This window comes from Phyllopteryx taeniolatus, chromosome 20, assembly GCF_024500385.1.
Source record: "Phyllopteryx taeniolatus isolate TA_2022b chromosome 20, UOR_Ptae_1.2, whole genome shotgun sequence".
NCBI classification, from domain to species: domain Eukaryota; kingdom Metazoa; phylum Chordata; class Actinopteri; order Syngnathiformes; family Syngnathidae; genus Phyllopteryx; species Phyllopteryx taeniolatus.
In genome coordinates, this window is record NC_084521.1 from 12,125,957 (window position 1) to 12,137,444 (window position 11,488).

General features: G+C 38.0%; 1 pseudogene; it reads left to right on the top strand.

Moving 5' to 3' along the window:
- The first annotated feature begins 4,102 nt into the window (after nucleotides 1-4,102).
- Nucleotides 4,103-10,905, top strand: LOC133470403 (crystallin J1B-like; annotated as a pseudogene).
- The last annotated feature ends 583 nt before the right edge of the window (nucleotides 10,906-11,488 follow it).

Here is an 11,488-nt window from a genome sequence, read left to right on the forward strand (position 1 = left end):
GTGTGCTCGTATGACTGGATGGAGTGCACCCTCCCTCCCTCCCTCTCTCGCTCTCTCTCTCTCTCTCTCTCTCTTCCCTCCCCCTCAGCCTCTTCCGCTCGAAACTGCATTATTACACTGTAGAAGACCTCAGAACACGGTCAGGATTCAGGATTTATTCAGAAATGATTTTGAAAAATATGTTGTTGTTTTTTTAGGTGCCTGAGTATCTGTAACAAGGTTGCTCCATACGGAAGCGTATTGCATTCACTTGGAAAAAAAACAACAACTTTTTTTCTGAGTAATTTTTTTTGAAGGTTTTGTTTTTTTGAATATTTTTTTTCTGTTTTTCTGAGTATTTTTTTCTGTTTTTCTGACGAATTGTTTTTGGCAGTTTTTCTCTCTAATTTCCCCCCTTGTTTTATTATTATTTTTTCTCCTGTTTTTCTGAGTGTTTTTTCCCCCTGTTTTTCTGAGTAACCCCCCGCTCCCTGTTTTTTGACAATTTCTTTCTGTTTTTCTGAAAAAAAATTCTAATGACTAATAACAATACCATCTATGTGACTCAAAGACAGGAGTATCTCCCAGTGTCTTAAACCCCTCCTAATGAGGACAAGTGCTTATAAAATTGATGGATGTTTAGATCAGTGTGATTACAGGCACAAGTGCACATCTTTACAAAGATCATAGACGTATGGGATGGTAGACTACCACAATATATCCCCGCAGACACCAACAATCGTTTGATACTGTGTATGTAGAATATAAAATGTTCTGCAGAACAACCAGCTTCTAATAATTAACTCATCAAGGCATCTGTCTTTTGAATGACATTGAATCTCCGACAAGACGCAATGTGTTATGTTTGGGATCAAAATAAAATATTAAAAAGCTCAGTTTTTGTATTATGCTGTGAATTTCTACACAGCTGCACACTAACCACAAATAATAAAATACATTATATATACCAGATTTTCTATCTTAGCTTTCATATACCTAATTCAATATGCTAATGATCTGTAGATTATTTTTTCTGGATATATGTTTTTTTGTTTAGTTAGGTAGCCATTAAGGTTTATTTATGACAAAGTATTTTAATATGTATAGCTGTAGATTCTGAATGGCTGCTTTATATTTCTTTCTTTCCTGATTAAATCCACCATGTCACAAATTGTCACTGGCGCAACATGCATAATATCTTTTTACAATGAAACCCTTTTAGGCCTCCTTCCCCATCTACAACACACTATCAGTGTCAATTAACAATCTGACGACACTATTGTTTCCACTGTGAGCGAACACAGCAGTTTCTGTTTATAGCATCGTACGATGACAAAAAGGTCATTCAGAATTTGTCCACTACCAAGCTTATTACCATGCCTATTAACAATGATTAAACTGATACAGTGACATGTCGTGGCTTGGGAAGAACCCCTTCATAGATATTGATAATTAATGATGATGTATTAAATCTGAAAAGACGGAAACCTATCATTCTACCACGAGTTTAAAATGTTAAGTATTTTCTTTTAAACACATATTATTGGGAATAGAAGATGCACAAATTGCATTGCTTCATGTTCGCCAGATAACAAGCAATTGACTCTATGGTGATTTGTTTTTCTAGTTTGTATTTATTTATTTATTTAGATCAGCCTCTGAATCTAGAAAGGTAAATCTAATCGTTTTGAAAAATAGCTCTTTAAAAAGATAAAAATAGATTACCACTATGTATCCTATCCCTCAATTGTTTGTGGTAGTGCATACAGTATGCACAATAAATGTTGTTCAAGAAAACAATCAAACTGTTAACTTCAGAACATAGAATAAGAATATGAAGTATCTCCCCTTTCTGTTAAAAGAAGAAGCACAGCAGCAAGTCTAAGTGAGATTGTATTGATCCACCTTTGTATTCACACGAAGGAAAACAGCACCTTAGCGTAAATCAGGCCAAAGATGCTTGAATATCTTGAAAGAATGAAAAAACACAAAAACAAAATGATAAATTAGAAATGGATTATTCTAATTTTGCTCCCAAAAAAATTGAATTACATAACAATGAAAACCAATACATATACTGTACATAATGTACATGCTCGATATAGTGTAGACTGTTCAGAAAGGTTAGGCTAATCACATTAACTGAGCTATAATTGGTTGCTTGCAGCATTCCAGCAAAAAAAAAAAAAAAAAAGGAAGCGAGACAATAAAACCACAACGTGCGTTACTTGAACTTTACAGAAAGAAAATGTGAGCAAAAGTGCACCATGCAGAATGTGTGACGATGAATCCCCCGATATGCATTTATAAACAGCAGCTGAGCACACAGGCTTGTGGAAACAATGCATGTGCAGATTAGCCTACAGATTATGCTGTTGTAAACACATCTATGAGCTGTGACTCCTCATCCCTGCTCTATTTCCTTGAATCTCAGTTCTTAAGACATGCCTTTATATTTATGCAGAAGTTTTGACAGAAATCAGTACTCTAACTGTGTAAATTAAGGATTGACTGAGACAAGTCTTGGTTTACTTTCAGTCATGTGGCGCTATCTTCCAACAAATGCCATGACTGGCATAGCGCAGATGGCAGGAGAGGTGACAGGCGGCCGGATGCTGATGTACTGCTTAGCACCGTTCTCCTGTTACAGCTTCCTCTACCACACTAGAAGAGGAGCCATGCAGCAAGGGAATTATCAGCATTCATTGGATTAATGCAGGACAAGGGCTGAAAGGTAACACATGATCCCAAGTGCAATTTAACCTTGGTTTTTTTAAATGTGGTGTTTTAATTAGGCTTTGTTGAAGTACAAGGAAGTAAAATATTGTACAAAAATGGTAGTGTTGTTGCAGATCAGAATTAGAACGTAATGACACAATGTGAGCCTCAAGTAAACAGTTTGATTATGTCCCGGCATATACAGTATGATCATTGCCAGTATTTGAAGTCTTCCATTTCAAAAGTTTAACAAATAACTGCTTTTGTGCTGTCCATGTAAAATATATGTATTCAGGATGCTTCTAAAGAAGGTACAAATATATCCAGTATGTGCAGTACAATTATTTGGACCAATTTTACTGACCATGTTGAAGGACTAGGCATTATATATAAGTATCACCTATTTAAATGAAATAATAATCACTTTTGACCACCTGCAGTGATTACATTTGTGAAGACAAACACCTCATCTGTCAAGAATAAATCACATTGTCATAGTCATCTCGTGACAAGATACAGCTTGATCACTATAATTATAGAAACTAAAATTCATAATTGTAAAAGAAATTAATGTAATGTCATTTGTGCCCACATGCTTGTTTTCCATCACTGTGATAATAAAGTTTGTAAGTATTTGGCTAAATGTTATTACTTTACAGGTTTTGACACCATTAGCACCCTCCCACTGTCCAGCCAGATTCTCATTGCTCCAAAATGTCCGCATCCCCCACGCACATGAGCACACTTCCTGGTTGTTAATGATAGATGTCCAGCCTGTTCTTCATGTCACTTGATGTGGAGACAGTGTTGGATCTATTTATGTATTCGCAGCATTGAGGCACAAGCTATCCCCCTCCCTTTACTTTAATGAACTGTATTTATTTACAGCAATTCATAGTCAATGTATTTTTTAAACAATTAACACAGTGTCTTTGCTGCATCGTTTATTTATATTGTTCACAACCATTGCAAGCTACAACTAATAGAATACATCTAACGATTTTTAGTAAATGTGACATTATTTGTGTTTGTGTTCATTGTTGTTAACCGGAATTGATTGGGTAAGTCTATTTTGTTCGCTTGGAAGGCCATAAGAGAAATAATGGCCTGGGATCCCCCAGAGAGATCTGGGACAAATGGAGCCTGGCCAGGCCTTGCAGGATCTCATCCGAGTGAAATCACCAAAAGGGGATCAGCTGGGAAAGCATCAGGATGGAGGCAATGGAGTGGAAGGTATACAGAGAGAGGGAGCATGACGCATCAGATTGGCTTCTGGTCGCCCTCTGTACAGTCTGTGAAAGCTACTTCAACATGTCATCATTTGTTACTTTCCATCTATGGAGTTAAAAACTTGATGACATCAAAGCATCACTAACATATATTTGACAAACATAAGCTAAACTTACCACATCCTCTGTTTTGCCATTGGAGCTTCATTATCAGGGGGCTGGTGGTACCCTCCCACTAGTTTCGAGGGGGGGCGACAGATGATGTTTCAAAACATGTCAAGTGGACTACAACAAGGTCACAAAGAGACTCCAAGGTAAGAATAAACATGATTGCATTTATGTTTTATAATGACGCATCACATTGTTACACTCTCTTTTTAGTCATGAACATATACTGTACTGAACATGCATTTTTATTGAGAGAATCATGTTTTCTATATTCCGTCAATGGGCATAAGCGTGAAATAAAAAAAATGTGTAGTCATAGTTCTTCATGGAGTATTGTATTTTAACTCCTACAGTGTAGAAATGTCCCTTTTAAACTATTCCGTACAAGCTGTTTACTGCATTCATACTCATAGTCATTACAATATTCCGTTATTTATCAAATGATAAGTATTTGTACCATGTGAAATGTTGCAGTGTTTGACTTCAGTTGCTCTTTCTCCAAGTGTGTTGAAAACAGATGGCCTTGAGTGTGCAAGACAGGGCCATTGGGGCCATTATCGGGGCAGCAGTAGCAGATGCAGCAGGTAAGATAAAATGTGTGGTACTGATGGTGAAAAGGCATTGCTGTATTTACAAAAACAGGACCTTTTTGTTTTGTTTACTAAATACTGAATTTCTATGGTATTTGTTACACTGTTGTTTTGCTATGCATCTCTGTCTTATTCTACGGAAGATTATATATTGTATAGCCAATCAAATTTTGACAATATTTTTTGCATATGATAACAATCATGGGAATTAATGAAATTAAATATTTGAATTAAAAGGCATTGTACATTATCTGAATATGTAATTTTTGGTTAACTTTGTGATGGATGCCATAAAAACAGACCTGCATCAACAGCAGATGCATCTTGAGGCATCTGTTGGCGCTGATAAAAAAAAAAAATAGAAGGGGTGGCTCTTCAGACATTTTGACTGCCAGTTTATGGTAGCAGAGTCTATCTTAAATGAGAAGTAAACAGCTTTTGGAAGTTAGTTTTCTGCAGCTAGGCAAAATCAACTCTTATACACTCTCGTTTTTCTCGTCTGTGTGTGTTTCCATTGCAGCCCAGCCCATGCACTGGATTTACAATCTAGACAGACTCGGAGAAGTTCTTGCTGACCTGGAACCCACACCAGAGTTTCGTGCCGACTCTGCAAATCCTTTCTACCGCAGGAAGACAGGCGAGCAGACGTGCTATGGCGACCAAGCTTACGTCCTGTTGGAATCACTGAGTCAGTGTGGAGGTACACAACTGAGTCAGGCGGGACAGAGTGTCACATTGTCTAAACAGCTTTTGTAAAAACTTACTGTACATGTGTCATCACCACTGTGCACCATGACGTGTGAAAGGAGAAGACTGGAATACTTTAAAAAAATATTTTTTTATGATTCAGCTAGGGAATGCACAGTGCCCTAGTGGTTAGCACTAAAGTTCTAAGGTTTAGGGTATGAAACTCAGCTTCAGACTTCCAACGTGGAGTTTGCATGTTCTCCACATGCTCGCTTGGGTTTTATCTGTGCACACCGCCGTCCTCCGACATTCCAAAAACATGCATGTTAGGATAATTGAAGACTATAAATTGTCCATTGGTTTAAAAGTGTGTGTGAATAGTTTGTCTACATTTGCTCTGCATTTGAGGACAATCGGTAAAAAAGAGAAAGTAATCGTACAAAATCTTGTGGTCATGCATGTGGTCACACAATACCTCAGTAACCTCACCAGAGCTCATTTCAGCAAGCAGCAAAGGAGTTTTTCTCTCTCGTGTGTGGGCAGGTATCAATGTGGAGGATTTGACTCAACGTATCTACAAGTTCTTTGGCGCGGGGACAGTGTACGACCTGCCGCTTAATGACCCCTACCGCAAAACAGGAGGTACAGTACATTTTTACAGTATTACCTGTGAATATGTAACTTTACATTTCTGTTATTGTTGCAATATTCCTGTCTTTGCCCACACAACAGCCAGAGGGATGCACACACGTCTAAAACAATTGTGTATTCTACATTAAAATATTCATAAGTCAGACTTGGCCATCTTTGTACCGTTTTTGTTTTTAATAAGTAATCACAACTGTATCATTCATAATGATGGAGAAACATGCCAAGACAACGGCTCTCTATTTCAGTAAGTTAAAATGCATCAAAGGGCAAAGAGAGTCATACTGTGATCAGAGAAAGAAACCATTTGATGAGTTATTCATTATTATATCTATAAAAACAGCATCCATTAATAAGAATTAATCTGTCTCAAAAAGCTGATATGAATATGAAAAAAGTGCTTCAATTGCCCAGGTCCCAAAGCTATCCTTCCTATTGATGGTCCTTGGAGGAATGGGAGCCTGAAAGCTTTCATCAGAAATGTGGATGCTGGCAAAGAAGAAACTGGTAAATAATAATAATAATAGTAATAACTATCATTGATGATTGATATTTTGGGTTGTGAATTTTCATGTGCGTGTGTTTGAGGTTGTGACAAGGACTGTCAAATGGACGGCATCACCAAGTTGGCTCCAGTGGTGGCCCTTTATGCTGGCCAAAATGAAATGCTGAAGAAAGTGGAGAAAGTCATAAGGGTGACCCAGAATAATGACATGTGTGTGGCTGTGACATTGGCTGCAGCTAGGTAAGGCAAGACATTGAAAACATTCCATTCTTAACATTTGGTTTCTCATTGGAGGGAAAGTTGTTATCCTCAACCCTTTTGTGTGTTTTATAATTGTGGTCAGGATTTTGGAACATTTCATTCTGAATGGCCCAAGTTCCAAAGTTCTGGAAGCAGTTTTGTCTCAGTTGAATGATCCACAAAGACAGAACCCTCAAGCGGTTGATAATGCAGTCATTGGTAAGACTACACTGTCATAAAATCATCCACTAGGGCGCACCCACACTAGGCCATTGGAATGTGCTGGACTTGGGCGATTCCCTCTCCCTCTCCAATTCCCTGCTGGCCTTTTTAAAAACTGTTTTGATTATTTTTAATCATTTGAATTCTTTTTTTTTTTGCATGATGTCAGTTGACAGTTATGATGAATAACTGTAGAAGAATGAACGCATTACAGTATGGAGTCTTTAGAGTTCCATTCCTACGGCAGCGATGGAACACAAATTTGTACACAAGTTGGAATGTCTACCTTTGCTAATGCAGTAGTAAATCATAATTAAAGTAAATATTTATATGAAAAACAATTCTCGGCATAATATAAAACAATCAATTGAAAAGCACTAAATACAGCGGTAAGCAAGTGGGCATTATTGTGCCGCGTGACAACATACAGTATTCCTACGCAAACCAGTTAATTGCATGACATTTGTAACCTCAAAACATCGTATGTCGGTAACCCCCTACCCTGTAATTGCCATCTTACATTTAGCCGGATGAACAATCTTGTCCATTATTACTCTCAAGTTCCAGTCTGCCAGATGAGTGTATTTCCGTCATCCATCCATTTTCTGAGCCGCTTATCCTCGCTGTTAACATAACAAACACGTATGCTATCACAAGTGGGTCTTCTACACGGAGCCAACCAATCAAAGGAAAGGGGCGGTCTTAGCCAAATATGGACAAAGCGGATACAAAACTAGGTCAAACAGAAGTACAGTAGCTGTCAGAGCGGCCTTGCAAATGACAAAACCAAGATGTTTATTGGGGGGTTTTTATTAAATGAAATTGACACTTTTATACTATGTCCATGTTAGGGAGTCACTCTGTGGAGGTCTAAATTGCCAAAATATGGGACCTTTAAGTACGCATGACAGCTCTTACATTTATCAAACTTTACTGGACTTTGCTACTGTTCAAAAGGGCTCAACGACAGTTTGAAAGGTCTAGTGTGAGTTCGCCCTTAAGTGTTTCATAAATCGAATTCAATCGATAGTCATTTTAAAATTGACACCTACAATGCTTTTGAATGATATCCGACTCAAACGCTATTGATTAATTTGTGCTGTAAATGAAGTCAACGATCGGGCCATCTACAATGTGAGCTGTCTGGCAGTAGTAATTTTCAGCCAATACTATTCAAGCTTTTCTCCTTTATTTGGCTAGTACTCGTTCAGAAAGAAATATTAAGATGTAAATCTTTCACAGTATTCACTATATTTACACAGTAAACCTACCTTAATCTTCTCATATCTCTGTGGAAGCACATATCCACCAAGTGAAGAACAACCTGGCCAAGACATCCCAGCAGCTCATACCCACTATCTTCACAAACACATGAGGTAAGTTAGTCAGATAGCCTGATGACTTGGCAAAACTCTTACACCTCCTCAGTTCCAGCCTTTCATCTCCACACTAATGATCTCCTTTCAACTGGCTTTTAATTTTCCCCTTCCTACTGTGTTAAGTGTCTCAAGTTTTACAAGGCTAAAAGGTGCAGACAGTAAAGGCTCATGTGAAACGTTCTGGAGCGGGAGGGTAGCAATGATGTGTTGCTAAATGTCGGTTCTGTCCAGCTTTGCCTGGTGCATTCCAAGGAGCGCTACATGGAGTCCTGACGTTGAGCCAGTTGGATGAAGCTGTCAGGGACACCATGCGCTGCGGGGGATGCACCGCCAGCCGAGCCTCTTTCATTGGAGCCTGCTTCGGGGCACAGGTACAGCAGTGGGGGCAGAAGTGACTGTACAGATGAAGGGCCTTAGCTCTCATTCCAGACTGACTTTAATCATGTTCTGAGTATCGTTAATAATATACATGCTTAAGTTTTTTAGACCACCTCCCAATGTAAGGTTTATGTCACAGGTGTCCCACATGAGGAGCATTGGTAATTACCCAAATTATTTTCATATTTCTGTAATGGTTGATACACTCAATACAAGAAAAAATTGAATTCTAAAATATAATGAAATTGTAGTTTTACAAAAAAGCTAAAGAAAAAAAAACAGCAAAGCACATTATTATTTATTGATTAAGAGGTCAAATAACATTTTTTGACTTAAACAGAAAACATTATAATTAATGGGTTAACACCAAAACAACACAAATTGTGAACAACTATAATTTTGTTCATGAAATCACATGCAACAAAAGCAGTCAAAGTGTACTGACTTCACCAAACTGTTAACAAATATATAAAAATATTCTGTGTCTGTTTTTGTGTCCTGGCAAGATTAAACCAAAACTAGTGCAGAGACTTTTGTGAAGGTCAAACAAAAAAGGAGCAACAAGTTCCAGATCCCTAACAAAATGTAACTGTTTCTTCCTGAACGCATGCACCAGCCCCCCCCCCCCCCCCCCCCAAACATTCATGCAAATCACTTTGGTAGATTTCCATAATACTCATAGTAACTCACATCCAAAGAAAGATACACTACACAAGCCTGCAATTATTTCAGAATTTAAACTTCAAGCGTGTTTTAAAATTTTAAAGACTGTCTGGAAAGTTGTATCTAGAATGCAATACCTTTCTGATTGTTACTTCCCCATTGTGAATATACACATGCATGTTACATCGATTGTAACGCTTTTACGATCTGCAACAGAGTTTAAAATGGCAATGTGTCAAACTACTCCATTGAGGAAACACTGTCAGAAAGGCAAGAAAAATGTCAGCTTTAAAAAGGGAAAGGCATCAGTGTTCTCTTCGTATCTGGGAAAGCCGCCAAAACACAGTAAGCTGTACTGTCAGAGTTCTGCCTGAATCTCACATAAAGAATCAATTATATATGAACTTTCCACTAATCAATGTAATATATTTAAAACATTCTGACTTGGGATCAGTACTCATAATCTTGAGCTACATGAGGCCCATAATTCAATTCTCCATAGTATGATTAGGAACAGTTGATCTGGCTTGTGTTTCCACTGCGGGGGTGTGTAGGCGGGATAGTGATAGCTGCGTCAGCTACAATGACATCATAGCAGCGTGATACTGTGTAACCTGCCAATTAATTTAGGAAAGAAAAGGACACACAGTAAACAGAAGACAACAATGGAAGATATCCATTTTGTGTTTTCTTTCCTCCTTGGCACTTGGTTATTTCTTATTAAAAGAAAATAAGCTTGATTCCTCCCATTTAATTCCTGTTGTCATGTGGACAATTCTTGTCAAGGGACTGCAGTATGGCTAACTCCAATCATTAGGTTCTATACAATTTAAGCATCACCACCAGCAGGAGAGTGCCAAAAGTTGTATGGTACAGATAAGTTGGGTGAAGTGGAACCTCCATTGTGGAACACAATCGTAATGATCTATGATACTGGTTGACTTCCAAGCTTTTCTAATTGTTTCAACATTTCTCCAATAGTAAATAAAATCAATTAAATCCATTAAACTCCAAATTATACAGATTTTTGGAGTTCCAGCCTGAATTAACTTCTGTTCAACATGTGTCAGTCATTCCTATGTTTTATGATGTCTTTGCAGACTGGCCTCCAAGGAATCACGGAGTCTTGGAGGAAGAGGACACTCAGATATCCTCGGCTGCTGGAGCTAGTCAAAAATATGTTCCAAAAAACAGCCTAAATTGCAGTTACTCTTTGAGGTTGCCTTGCATTATCACCTAAAAGGTATTGATGGTGGTTAGTTCCTTTCAAAGCTATTCATGAAGACTTTCCTCAAGTTGCAGACGTGTGCTTAGAAATGACAATTCATGACAGTCTTGTTTCAAAAGTCTTGGACTGAATGAGACTTGAATCTGTTTGTTGTATCAAAGTTGCATTATGTAAGAAGAGGGGGAGTCTGTGCCAAGTGCTTGAGTTGGCTATGAACAAGAGACCGCTGTTAAAAGCTATCAATTACTAATAAAGGATAACATTACTTGCATGTGCATGCTGTTTTAATTGAAGTGCAAGATGGATAGCTGAGGTTTCTTAAGATTTGGAAACACAATGGTTTTTGCTGAAGTGAAGAATGTATTTGGTTTTTGTCTTCCCACTCCGTGGAGCATGCTTGGTTATTGAGAAGTGAAAGAGCAGATTTACTACTGGAACTGAAAATAATGCTTCCCTCAAAGGAGCTGTTCTGTGTTACTAAAAGTGCTGACTTCTATAGTCATTCATTTTAAGCACTCACAGCAACAAATCTGAATTTGGGATGTCCAAGATCTTGATATCTTTTACATTAGTGATGTAAAAAAAAAAGAACAAGTACATTAATACAACTGAAAAAATGGTCTTTTTCCTGACACAACAGTTTGAACTTTTCTATTCTTTACTTTTATTATTATTATTTTTTTAACTTGTCCTGTTCAGCTGCATGGCCATGCAGAATGGTGGATCTGCATCATGCTGAGGGTTGTTTTTCAGCTGCAGGGACAGGACAACTGGTTGCAATCGAAGGAAAGATGAATGCGGCCAAGTAGAGGGATATCCTGGATGAAAACCTCCAAAGCGCTCAGGACCTCAGA